The following is a 12,436-nucleotide window of genomic DNA, read 5'->3' on the forward strand; positions in this document are numbered from 1 at the left end:
GATTTTCATACATCAGAAACAAATGGGGAGAGACTTCTGAAAGAAGAAGGGCATTAAAATAAGGCTAAGTCTGGCCCTGGAGATGAACAAGATTTTGTACCTTTCAAGTGAGGAAGAAGGAAGACTGAAAGGATCCCCTCTCCAGGTAAACCCTCTACTTTCCAGGGGAGAAAAGCAGGGTCTAGACTGACTTTGCCAATTGGACTATTTTCTGACAAACTTGAGTATCTTTGGTGCCTTTACTCATGAAGTTTTACATTTGAATAATTCAAAATACATTATAAAATATTTGGTTTTTAAAATACAATATCACAGGAATTGTAATCAACAATAAAAAATAGACTTTAAGATAGAGCCATGAGTAAAAATTATTTACAAATGTAATTGAAGGGACAAAGGACAACAGAAAGCACACAAAGGCTTATTTTTCCCTATCCAGCAAAGCTTTGGTAGATTTGTGCTTTCAATACTACATATTTTACTTCTCATTGCAACTGATATTCATGAAATGCAGTGATGCCAGGATAACAGCAAATTTAAAAAGATGAAGTATCTTTCCCTTAATTAATGTCTACAAAGAGATTTAATGATGAAAAGTGTCATTAACTGCCAAGTATTATTAATTATTTTTGCAGCAAGAGGCAGAGAGTCCTCATTATATTATATACTGTTTAAATATTATAAAATATTTACAAAATAAGTTTAAAAATTATAAACAAGCCAAATACAAAGGCATTTTTGTTTCTAGGTGAAATAAAGATCAAAACACAAAGGAAAACTCATTTACATCATACACAAGGAGCCTTCAAAATACACCCCCAAAGATACCCGGCGCTCTGTTCTTTTTCTGTATTCCTTGTATGTCTGCAATTTGCATAAACTGAAGCAAGTTTCTACTTACACTTTGACACAAATGCTAATCCTGTGTCTGCTGGCAAACACACACTGGGATCTTCCCTGTCTCAACTCTGTCTACTCACCTTCTGTGGGGCTATTCCCCGTGAACTGGGGTTCGGAACCAGCTTCTAAAATTCCCTGGTTTTAGTGGAGAAAAATCTCAGAACCATTTGTAACCTCTGGGTCAGGTCTATTTCAGAGTCAATCTCCATTGCAGTTCCAGGTTGGTCTAGACTTAACAGCCCGACACTTATTTAATTGAACACTTATTTTATGCCATGCATTGTGCAAGCTCCTGCTCTCCAGCTATATACATTGTGGACCAGATAACTTTACTTCCCTAATTACTATTTTATTGTAGGCCATGCTTTAAATTTTCTTGTGAGAGAGGGTCTCTTGTGAGAGAGGGTAGGAAACCAGCTGGCAGGAGAAAATATTGAACTTTTCATTTTTTTCTCTCCTTTTTAAAAATATATATTTTTTAATTTAATAGGGTTTTGGGAAACAGGTGGTGTTTGGTCACATGAATAAGTTCTTTAGTGGTGATTTCTGAGATTTTGGTGTACCCATCACCCAAGCAGTGTACACTCTACCCAATGTATAGCCTTTTATCTCACCCTTCTCCCTGGGTCCCCAAAGTCCATTGCATCATTCTTATGCCTTTGCATCCTCATAGCTCAGCTCCCAATTATGAGTGAGAACATATAATGTTTGCTTTTTCCATTCCTGAGTTACTTCACTTCAAATAATAGTCTCCAATTCCATCCAGGTTGGACTTTTCATTTTTTATGTTTCTCTGAATGCCTATCAACTCTAACCATTTGTGGAATTAACTTGGCTACTCAAGGGATCAGATGTGTTTCTGGGGTTGCATCCCCATTGTTCCTGCATTTAGCTTCCTGGCTGGCTGGTTGTTTGCTTGGATTTCGCCCAGTGCAGATGGCAGCATCTCTACCTCAGAGGCAGATGACACATGGTTTACTAATCCTCCCTCAAGTTGCAGCTTTGCTTCTAGAGCTGATTTTCTGGGAGTCCAAATAATTATGCTTCACCTGTGCTAGGTACTCCTTAATTACATTATTTTCTTAATTATGCTTGATGACAAAGTTATCAAAATTCAACACACTCAAAACCAAAATAAAATCTGGGAGCAAAATGTCTTTTGCTGCATCACCACAGTAAGTTATAAAGAGGAACTTCACACATTTCCAGGAGGGGAAGTAACTAGACCCTTGGTTAAAACCACTCTGAGAGCTGGCTACTTTTGGAACTAAATGGGGAACGTTCTAGAAAAACTATAGGTTGTCTTATGTATTAGTGAGTGTGCCCAGGGAATAACACCACATGAAGGCAGGGTGACAGGCAAGCGTCAAGTGATGGAGAAAACATTCACAATAATGGTGCTTAGTGAAGCTGAAGGCAATTTTCACTTTTTAAGAATTGTTCCTTCTTCTTCCCTTTCTTCTCCATATCTTCCTCATCTCATCTCCCTTTCCTTTCTCTTCCTCTATCTTCTCTTCCTCTTCTTCTGTCCTCCTCTTCCTTCTTCCTTTGCTTCTCTTATTCTTTCATTTCCTTCTTTTCCCTCTTCTTTCTCCTGCTTTTTCTTTTGTTTATGCTTTTCCTCTTTCTTTTCTGCTTCCCACTTTCTCTTTTTTCTGTCCTAGCATGCACTCAATCAACATTTCTTGACTTGATGAGTAGGAAAGCTTTGATATATGTACCAGGTAAGGTTTAGAGACACATTTAAAGATACTGATGTTTTGATCAAAGATGCTGCCCTCCACTTTTTCTTTGATTGTGTCTGTGGAGTTTCAATGGGACTTGCTCACATCTGGACTATCTCGTATTAACATGAAAAGTTTCATTTCAAATATATAAGTAAATTTTCATTCAAGAAAGCACACTATAATATGGTGAGAGTCCTTACTATTTTCCAAGTGAAGCAGTTTTTCTACTCGTGATTTTTTTGGGAGTTCTTATTGGCCAGGCAATCCTCAGAAACCTGACTCTAATTGTCACTTCTGTCTAATTTATTCTTACATATCCCATTACTGGAAAGTGACCAAACCTGCTAGAAAATTTCTCAGTATAGGAAATGGCAGTGTCTGCTTCAACTGATGAGGTATCAGAAGTGGCTTTACATATAGGCAGCATGGAAGTATGATTTGAATAATGTGATATAAGAGACATTGGGGCACTACTTGTTCTCTCACTGCTAATTCCCCTTCCAAAATGTCTGGAATACCACTATTAAAAATTAGACTTTGGAATCCCTCTCTCCGATTCAGTCTAGGCAAAATTGCCCGATCAAGTAACTCTTTCAAGGGCAGCAGGGGCTCATTACCGTCTTTTCTCTCCAGACACTGGAAAATTCCTACCTTCCTACAGAAGACGTGAAATTGAGGAAAAAAGAAGCAATACCAAGTTGCATTATGAGCCACGAAAGGCAGGCTTTGCCAACTTTACAGTTTGGGGCAGGTTGGCTATTAGCTGGAATGCCATCTGGGTATTGAGGACCTTGCCCATTGGAAGGAGCTCCTGTTTAATGTCTTGGTAAGAGGGAGCACCACGATCACTATGTTAGTGCTTCCAGGTCAAGGTATTTCCACTCTGATGACATTAGGGTGCAGTTCTCTGCAAACTATTGCTGTTTTAAGCTGTCTAAGTATGAGATTATGTATTACAACAGGGAGCTTTTTTTTTTTTTTTTTTGCTTATTATCTTTTGTAAGACACCAAGCATGAAAGATACTTACTTCATCAAGGTAAGTGAGCCGTTTAGTGCCACTGAATATCTTACCCCTGTGGCTCACCATAGAAACCCAGCCTGGATATTTTATTGCCTTCTATACAGATATATTGAAATGAGATGCTCATCACCACAGGTTTTTTGCCACTCTGCAGATCCGTATTCACTCTCTGAGCTGGAGTTGTCTTCCTAAGGGTAATGTGAGAAGGATTTTCTTTCCAATATCCCCAGATTTATAGGGTTTCTATTTTACAAGACCTTATGGTACATATTTAGCCAGAGGCAGGTAAAACGAAAAAAAATAAAAAAGTCTAGCACCACCAGAGAAGAAAGGGATTGAAATATAAGCAGATGATTTGTTGCGTAGAAAGAAAAGTGGAACCTCTTTGTTGCTGATGGTCTAGTTATTGTAGCACAAATGTCTGTTTCTGTGGATTGAAGCAATGGCTCGTTTGTACTGAGAAAAGGTGCTTTAGATTAATTTTAGAAACTCCAATACTGCAATGTGCTAAATTTTAATTATTTCACTTTCTGCTTGGTATATTAATGCTGTGATTACCCTTGAAAGAGTTTTACCGATGATGATTTATGCAAAACCCAGTCAGCTCCACAGCTCTATCAGTTTCAATTAAAACAAGCCATAGAGGAGGTGTGCTGCGGCCCTGGTGCCTGTGATCACCACTGCTCTCACAAGCAGGTACAGTCCGTTTACTTAAAGCATTACCTTTGGTTTTCATTCTGGAACCATCTCTTCCATGGCATAACTCACCAGTGAGAAAGGAAATTGTAGAGACTTGGTCTGCTGCACTTGGATTCAAACTGAAACCATCCAGGGAAATGTATTTCATCTGTACTTCTCTGCTGATATAGGATATTCGGAGCCAACCCTTCCCATTTTTGAACTGTTTGACAGCTGAACTGGCCAAAAGAAACTATTGAGCAGTTAGCATTTTCTGATTTCAATGAATGACATTTGGTCAGTCTCTGGGCACTGGGGTCATCTGGAGTTAATCATAAAGTATGTGCGTTCTCTAAAACGAAGTCCTGGCCTCGAAGCTCATTTATCTCAATGACTTCAACTATCGAGAGGTCATAGGGTTTTCTGTGGTGTGTCCCCAGCACCCAGTGGCTCTAATTACTAATTTGGCTGCACAGTTATTGAAATCTCCTTTCTACCTGGCAGCCCTTCCTAAATCTAGTCCAACAGTGTCGCTGAGTTTGCCTGCCAGGTCCAGGAGGGGCTCTTCTTTCTGAGTACCAGAGAGACAGGCAGCCAAACCTGATTTCAATGGCAGTTCCATTTTAATCACATTTGGAAATTCTTGACTACAGGCTTCTCATTTGTAAAGTCCGAGGAGCCCCTACCTGCCAAGTGAGAGCTCTCTGGACAGCTTGCCAAGAGCAGAACCTGATTCCCGGCAAAGATAGGAAAACGCATGTGCTGTCCTCTTTTTTTCACGAGACAAAACGCTGCGATGGAATCGTAGAATCTTGGAGCTGGGAGACTGAGGGCTCCCCAGGGCTCATGCATGGTCTCCAGTGGACTCTTCTTTCCAAATTCATTCCCTGCACTCTCTTCTTCCTCAGTCTATACTGAGCAAACACACTTGAAGGTACCAAGAGCCTTCCTACCACATGACCTTTGCCCTGGCTGCTCTCTCCATCTGAAAAGCTTTGCTCCTATATGTTGAACAGTCAGGTTTACTTGTTTGTTTGTTGTAATCCTTTGGATCTGATATCGTTTGGTTGTGTGTCCCCACCCAAATCTCATCTCAAATTGTAATCCCCATAGTCTCCACATGTTGAGAGAGGGACCAGATGGGAGGTGATTGCATCATGGGGGCAGCTTTCCCCATGCTGTTGTTGTGATAGTAAGTTCTCATGAGATCTGATGGTTTTAGAAAGCAGTTTTCCCTGCTCTTGCTTGTCCCCTCTCACCTGCTGCCATGTAAATTGTGCCTACTTCCCCTTCCACCATGCTTGTAAGTTTCCCGAGGCCTCCCCAGACATGCAGAACTTTGAGTCAATTAAACCTCTTTTCTTTATAAACTACCTAGTTTGGGGCAGTTGTTTGTAGTAGTGTGAGAATGGACTAATATAGCTAATTGGTATATAAAGATACTTGAAAATGTGGAAGGGACTACATGCAAACCTTGGTTTGCAAGTTTACCTCTGTGCTGTCTGACCCTCCTGCTGCAGTGTGGAGGAACTTTTCAGGAAGGCTCATTTGCCGTGATGTGTCCAGCACTGAGCACACAGCTGGCATGACAGTGTTACCATTTTTGTTCCCTATATTCATGAAAGTGATCCCTTATGTTTCAATCTTGTTATAATTCCCATTCCTACTCATTCCACAGGCATTTATTTATTTGTTACTATATGAACCATTCACTAAAAGGCACTTTTCAGGACAGATTCTGATTGATACTTCTTGTGGAGGGTAAGGGCAGCTTGGTTTGCTCTGTGTAGACTTGGATTTGAGATCTACTATGCTCATATCAGGGGTTAGCATTTGTTCTCAAAAAGAAGGGAAGTGTGGTTAGTTAGTGTGATAATGGTTAAAGTGGTCTGTCACCGCTTTCCTGGACAAGCTGTCATGCTGTATTCTGGTGAGTACCACCCTCTGCCTTGGGATAATGAGGCCAGGAAAGCCACTAGCAAGTGGAGTTGACAAGTTAGGTTCATGGCACTCACTTACATGGTAACCTGTGCTATCCCTGTATTTGTTTCTTGTAATTGCCTCTTTTGTTAAAATTTAGTTGCAGTGTGATCAGTTTTTGTTCTTTTTCTTCACCCATCAATACTTGTACAGTTTCATTCTGTCTTTTCAGCCCAACTCTTGAAACAATGCACACTTTTTGTGACACTCACGACAGTAATGTTGACTTCTCCTTATCTCTCTTTCCTTGTTCTATTCTTTACTGTGGCAGATGGTCAGGCCACCACTGAAGTTCTCTGCCCTTATCCACAGATAAGGAAGTCACATTCTAGGTATCTTTAGTGTGCCTTCCTCTGCCTCCCCACTGGCCTGACCAGAAAGTCCATTACTGTGTATCTATTTGCAGTGTCACCTGAACAAAGGGACAACGCTTGAGACCTATAGAAGGGCTAAGGACACCATTTTTGTCATGAGGTAGATGCTGCAGTCCTGGTTCTCCCACTTTCTGGCTTTGTAAGCTGATGTAGGCTATAAATGTTCTGAGTTTTGATTTCCAGTAAGATGGAAATAATTAAAACCTCATGGTTATTATTGTGAGAATTAAATAGATAATGTATAATAAACATTTATACATAAACTATTTATAATAAGCTATTAGCACAGTTTTGGCATATATATTGTAGAAAACAAACACATCTATATCTTTAGAAGAGTGTCGGGAAGTTATTCACCCTCAATTAACCAAAGCCTAAATGTACACCATTAGCAATTTTCTCCTTTGGAATAGCATTCCTTTTTGTGGTCCTTCATGGAAATAAATATACTATTGGGACATTGTATTTATCAAGGTTCTGACAGGAAACAGATGGCATGCTCCAAACATTTTCACTAGAAAGATTTTAATAAAATGTGCTAACAGTATTGAAGGAGCTCATCAGGAATGGGGAGGCACCCAGGGCACCTGACAGCAAGAACTCATACTTCCCTTTGGAAATAACAGGTTTCAATTTCAATAGCAGTGAACAATAGAGGATGCAACTTCAGTTCATTGTTTGAGCCCCTACCCTGTGTCAAGTCAGGCACTAGGCTATTTGATGGTTCTAAAAGAGCTTGTAGTTAAGTTGTGGGGAGAGAACACACAAGCTACTACCTGTGCAGTAGCCCTTAAACTTCAGCTTGCAGCAGAAGCAGGTGCAGGACTTGTTAAAAGACAGATTGCTGGACCCCAGCCCCTGGGTTTCTGAATCAGTGGTTCTGGGGTATGACCTGAGAGTTTGCATTTCCACTTCCCTGGCTGATTCTGATGCTGCTGGATCAGGAACACAATTTGAGGAACCATTAAATTATGACAGTATAACAAGATACTAAATATGACTGTCCCTATAGATTCCAGGGAAGAGGCCACAAATTTGGAGAGAAATAGGTGGCAGACCACGTATACAAAAGATGCTAAGAGCATGTAAAGCTGGCTTTGTAACCTAACTCACTATCCCCTTCAGAGTTGTTTTAGTTAGGTTAGGGAATGGATCAGAGTGGCCCACAGTAAGGACTGCTTTAAAGAGAATCAGCAGAGTACCTTGGCCAAGAGACAAAGAATAGTCAGTTTTCAAAAAACCCATCTGGGCCGGGCATGATGGCTCAACCCTGTAATCCCAGCACTTTGGGAGGCTTAGGCGGGTGGATCACGAGGTCAGGAGATCGAGACCATCCTGGCTAATACGGTGAAACCCTGTCTACTAAAAATACAAAAAAATTAGCTGAGTGTGGTGGCGGGGGTGTGTAGTCCCAGCTACTCAGGAAGCTGAGGGAGGAGAATGGCATGAACCTGGGAGAAGGAGCTTGCAGTGAGCCGAGATCGCACCACTGCACTCCAGCCTGGGTGACAGAGCAAGACTCCGTCTCAAAAACAAAAAACAAACAAACAACAACAACAACAATAGCAACAACAAAATCTATCTGACAGCTGTGCCCTGGAGTTTGGAGGAGGTAGGAATTGATGCTCTGACTCAGGTCTGGAAAATCGAAATGTATTAGGCTGTCTAGAGAGTTCTAAGCAAAGGCGCAGGCTGTGTTAGAACAGCCTGGATTTCCAGGGCTTGCTGAGGCAAAAATGGGTGCGATTTCCCCTGGGTCAAATGGACCTGCAGAAGTCTGCTTGCCTGAAGCTGTCTTCAAAAAAGATTCTGTCAGATTGCAACCCAATATATAATATAGTTATCCATGAATGCATGTTGATATAAATAAATAATTGAATAAATCAATGAATGCATAAATAAATACATGGATGGGAAGAGACTAATGTCCCATGCCAAAGAATCCCAAATAATTTCTGTAGATCTGCCTGAGGTAGAGCATAACTCCTTCTCTTCCTTCATCTGGGTTGCACACAGTAACTTCTTTCCAAAGAGTACAGTCTGGAAAGGAGGAACATAAACAGTAACTTTCCAGTGGAGAAATCTGACAAATACAACCTCTGCCGGGTCGTCAAAGTTCACAACCAGAGTGTTGAGTCAGGTTAATGGAGTGCACTCTTGCTGTGACAGGATGGGAATGGCACCTCGCCTCTGTGGTCTTCCCTCCCAAAACCCATAATCCCAGAGTAATCAGGAAAAGACATCACAAAAATCCCAACTGAGGAACATTCTACCTGATCACTACTCCTCAAAACTGTCAAGGTCATTCCAAACAAGGAAAGCGGCCAGGCGCGGTGGCTCACACCTGTAATCCCAGGACTTTGGGAGGCCGAGGCGGGCAGATCACATGACGTCAGGAGTTCAAGACCAGCCTGGCCAACATGGTGAAACCCCATCTCTCTACTAAAAAAAACAATTATATATATATAAAATTAGCCAGGCATGGTGGCGTGCACCTGTAATCCCAGCTACTCAGAGGGCTGAGACAGGACAATCACTTGAATCTGGAGGCAGAGGTTGCAGTGAGCCGAGATTGTGCCACTGCACTACAGCCTGGATGACAGAGTGAGACTCCGTCTCAAAAATTAATAATAATAAATAATAATAATAAAAATCAAGGAAAGTCTGAGAAACTTTCACAGCCAAGAGGAGGCTAAGGAGACATAACACCTAAAGATACTGTGGTATACTGCATGAGATACTGACACAGAAAAAGGACATTTGGTAAAAACTAAAGAAATCTGAAAAAAGTATGGACTTTAGCTCATAATGAAGTATCAACATTGGTTAATTAGCTGTTCATAGGTATATGACTAAAGTAAGAGGAAACTAGGCATGGGATACATGGGAACTCTGCAGGCTTCCTGTAAATCTAAAAGTATTCTAAACTTAAAAGTTTATTGTATAAATGATTCTGTCCAGTTGATCATCCAGTTGGGGAGGTGATCATGTCCAGTTGGAGAAGGTGACCACCACCAGAGGGAGATTCTATGAGGCAGATGGCCAGAAGATGGGGGTGGAGGGTGGTCACTCATGGCCAGCTAGAAGAAGCTGAGCTTGTTCAGGGAATTTCAGTAAGTTGTCCTGGGTGGCAGAGGAGAGGCAGGGTGGCTCTCGGAAGACCCCACCAAATCCTTGCAAGAGAAACAGCCAACATTTGGTCATCTAACAAGCACAGTTGATCCTGGACACTGGATACACCACATTGGCCACGTTAAGACTAGGATCTTTCACCTAATTCACTGCCATCACCTTCATACCCTGTGCTCCCCAGGCACAAATATGGAGGGTCCAACATAGCAGTTACCAAGTAAAGGAGGAGGAGGAGCAAGGAAGAGGGAAGAAACTGAGCGACCATGTTCCTGCTGCAGAATTCTAAGACCCCATGTTGCCTGAGCTATGTGGAGAAGGCATAAGCATTAGGTTGAATCACAGAATTAATTGTTGACATTAGATTTGTCTAGACTTTTAATTTATGGAAGGAGAGACAATTTGATAATATCTGAGAATGGCTAAAAAAGCTATAAGATATCCTCAAGATTACCCAGTGGAATAGAGAAGAAAACTATACAAATGGACAAGTTTAACAGGCAGTTGTAAACAAAAAGTCAAGTTACTTTCTGCTTGTACCCTGCTGTGTCCAGTTTGTTCAGATAACTTGTTATAATTCACAGTGCTGTGTTCTACAGAATATATGGGTAAGAGAAGTAAGAAAAATTATAGAGGCATTTAAGCTGGTTTAGAGTTATAAATAGGTTTCCACAAGAAAAGGCCATGAACACAGCTGAAGTAAAGCAGAAGAGAAAAATTTCCTGGTCATGTGGGTGCATGAATGCACATATGTGCACGCACACACATGGACTCTCTCTCTCACACACACACACACACACACAAAAGCAGAAGTATAGAAGCACGGTCAATATAGGGTCCTGGAGCACTGCAGTGAAGGGGCAATATTCATTATAGCAGGAGAGCCAAGAATATGTTCTTTTCTAAGAAGTGATTGGCAGTAAAGAGTGTACTGAAATTAGTTCAGGAGAAAGTTGACAAGGACTTGGCATGGAGAAGATGAGATGGATCCAATGAACATTTCTTGAGTAAAACGGATTTGGTCTGGCTATCATGTGATGTGGGGTGTAAAGGAAAAACAAGATTCAAAGCTAACTCTTAGTTTCCAAGACTAGATATGATTAGTTGATGATACCAAAAACCAACATAGAGAAATCAAGAAGGAAAGTAGGTTGGGCATGGGTCAGTGTGCAGTTCAGGCTAGTTAACTCAGTTTCAAACTTGTATGGGACATGCAGAAAAACCATTATGTCACTTAGAGTATAAATTAATTTATTAGCAAACTCTTATGATTCCTTGCAAGCCTAGCAAAAATGTGCTTCCCTCTCAATCCTGCTCTAATACTTCTTCTTTTTATTCTCCTCTGTTCCACCATCTCCCCTCCAGCAGTCACAATTATTTACTCCTTTCTATGTGTTATCAATGCTTTTAATAAACCTCCAATTTAGTGCTGAAGTCAATGTTTTATCAGCGGTCACTTACTTAGCTAAATAAAGAGGTCCTTGCAAAAAGGAGCTAATTGTGAGCCTGGCACACATTAGGTGCTCAATAAATGTTTGTTGAATAAATGAATAAGTGAGCTTGCTTTACTTGGTGATGAGAAGGCATGCTGAAGCATGAGAACATGAAAAGTGGAAGAGAGGGAGAGAGAAGGATGAGAAGAAGACTCACATGGGCATCACTACACTCAATACTTGGTACCTTCCACAATTGAATACTGGTTAATGCTTGGCAGCTCTTGTCAGTGTTTTCAACACTGCTCTAATGAGTATAGCATTGATATACCAGAGCACTCAGTGACCTCGTCTTGTTTTATGTCACTGCTGCCTCCTGGTTAATCTTGATGAAGATTGATGGGGCTTTGGTCATAGGCCCAATGTGACGGTGCACGGAAGGCTAGACACATGGTGTATTAGTCCATTTTCACACTGCTAATAAAGACATATCTGAGACTGACAATTTACAAAAGAAAAAGTGTTAATGGGCTTACATTCCACATGGCTGGGGAAGCCTCACAATCATGGTGGAAGGTGAAAGGCACATCTCACCTGGCAGCAGGCAAGAGAAGAGAGCTTGTGCAAGGAAACTCGCCTTTTTAAAACTATCAGATCTTATTCAGTATCATGAGAACAGCATGGGAAAGACCTGGCCCCATGATTCAGTTGTCTCCCACCTGGTCCCTCCCACAACACGTGGGAATTGTGGGAGCTACAAAATCAGATTTGGGTGGGGACACAGAACCAAACCATATCACATAGTGTCATCTCTGAAGGCCTTCAGGGAGACTTAGAGCATGACAGTGTATTGAAGCTTTGTCTTTCTGAGTCTAAGACAGGTTAGCCCTTCCAATGTGATTCTCTGTATATCAAGCAGAGCCTTGCTGGGTGGCTGGGAACTGATGGAAACCCAGAACCCTGTGGAGTGCAAACCTGAGAGTATGCAGTCAATCTGAATATATGTGGTGATTGCAATTTAGATCAAACCAATGTTTTCTTTCACTGTAAGTTCCAGAATAAATTGTTGGATAGGATTGTGTAGTTTTAAAGTAGCTAGAAATGAATTATAAATTTAGCACATCTAGGAGCTCTGTTGCAGAAAGTAGACAAGATAGTCTTAAGCTAGGTGCTGTAAACTCTTAAGAATGCAC

The sequence above is a fragment of the Colobus angolensis genome, unplaced genomic scaffold (genome assembly GCF_000951035.1).
Source record: "Colobus angolensis palliatus isolate OR3802 unplaced genomic scaffold, Cang.pa_1.0 Scaffold214, whole genome shotgun sequence".
Classification (NCBI taxonomy): domain Eukaryota; kingdom Metazoa; phylum Chordata; class Mammalia; order Primates; family Cercopithecidae; genus Colobus; species Colobus angolensis.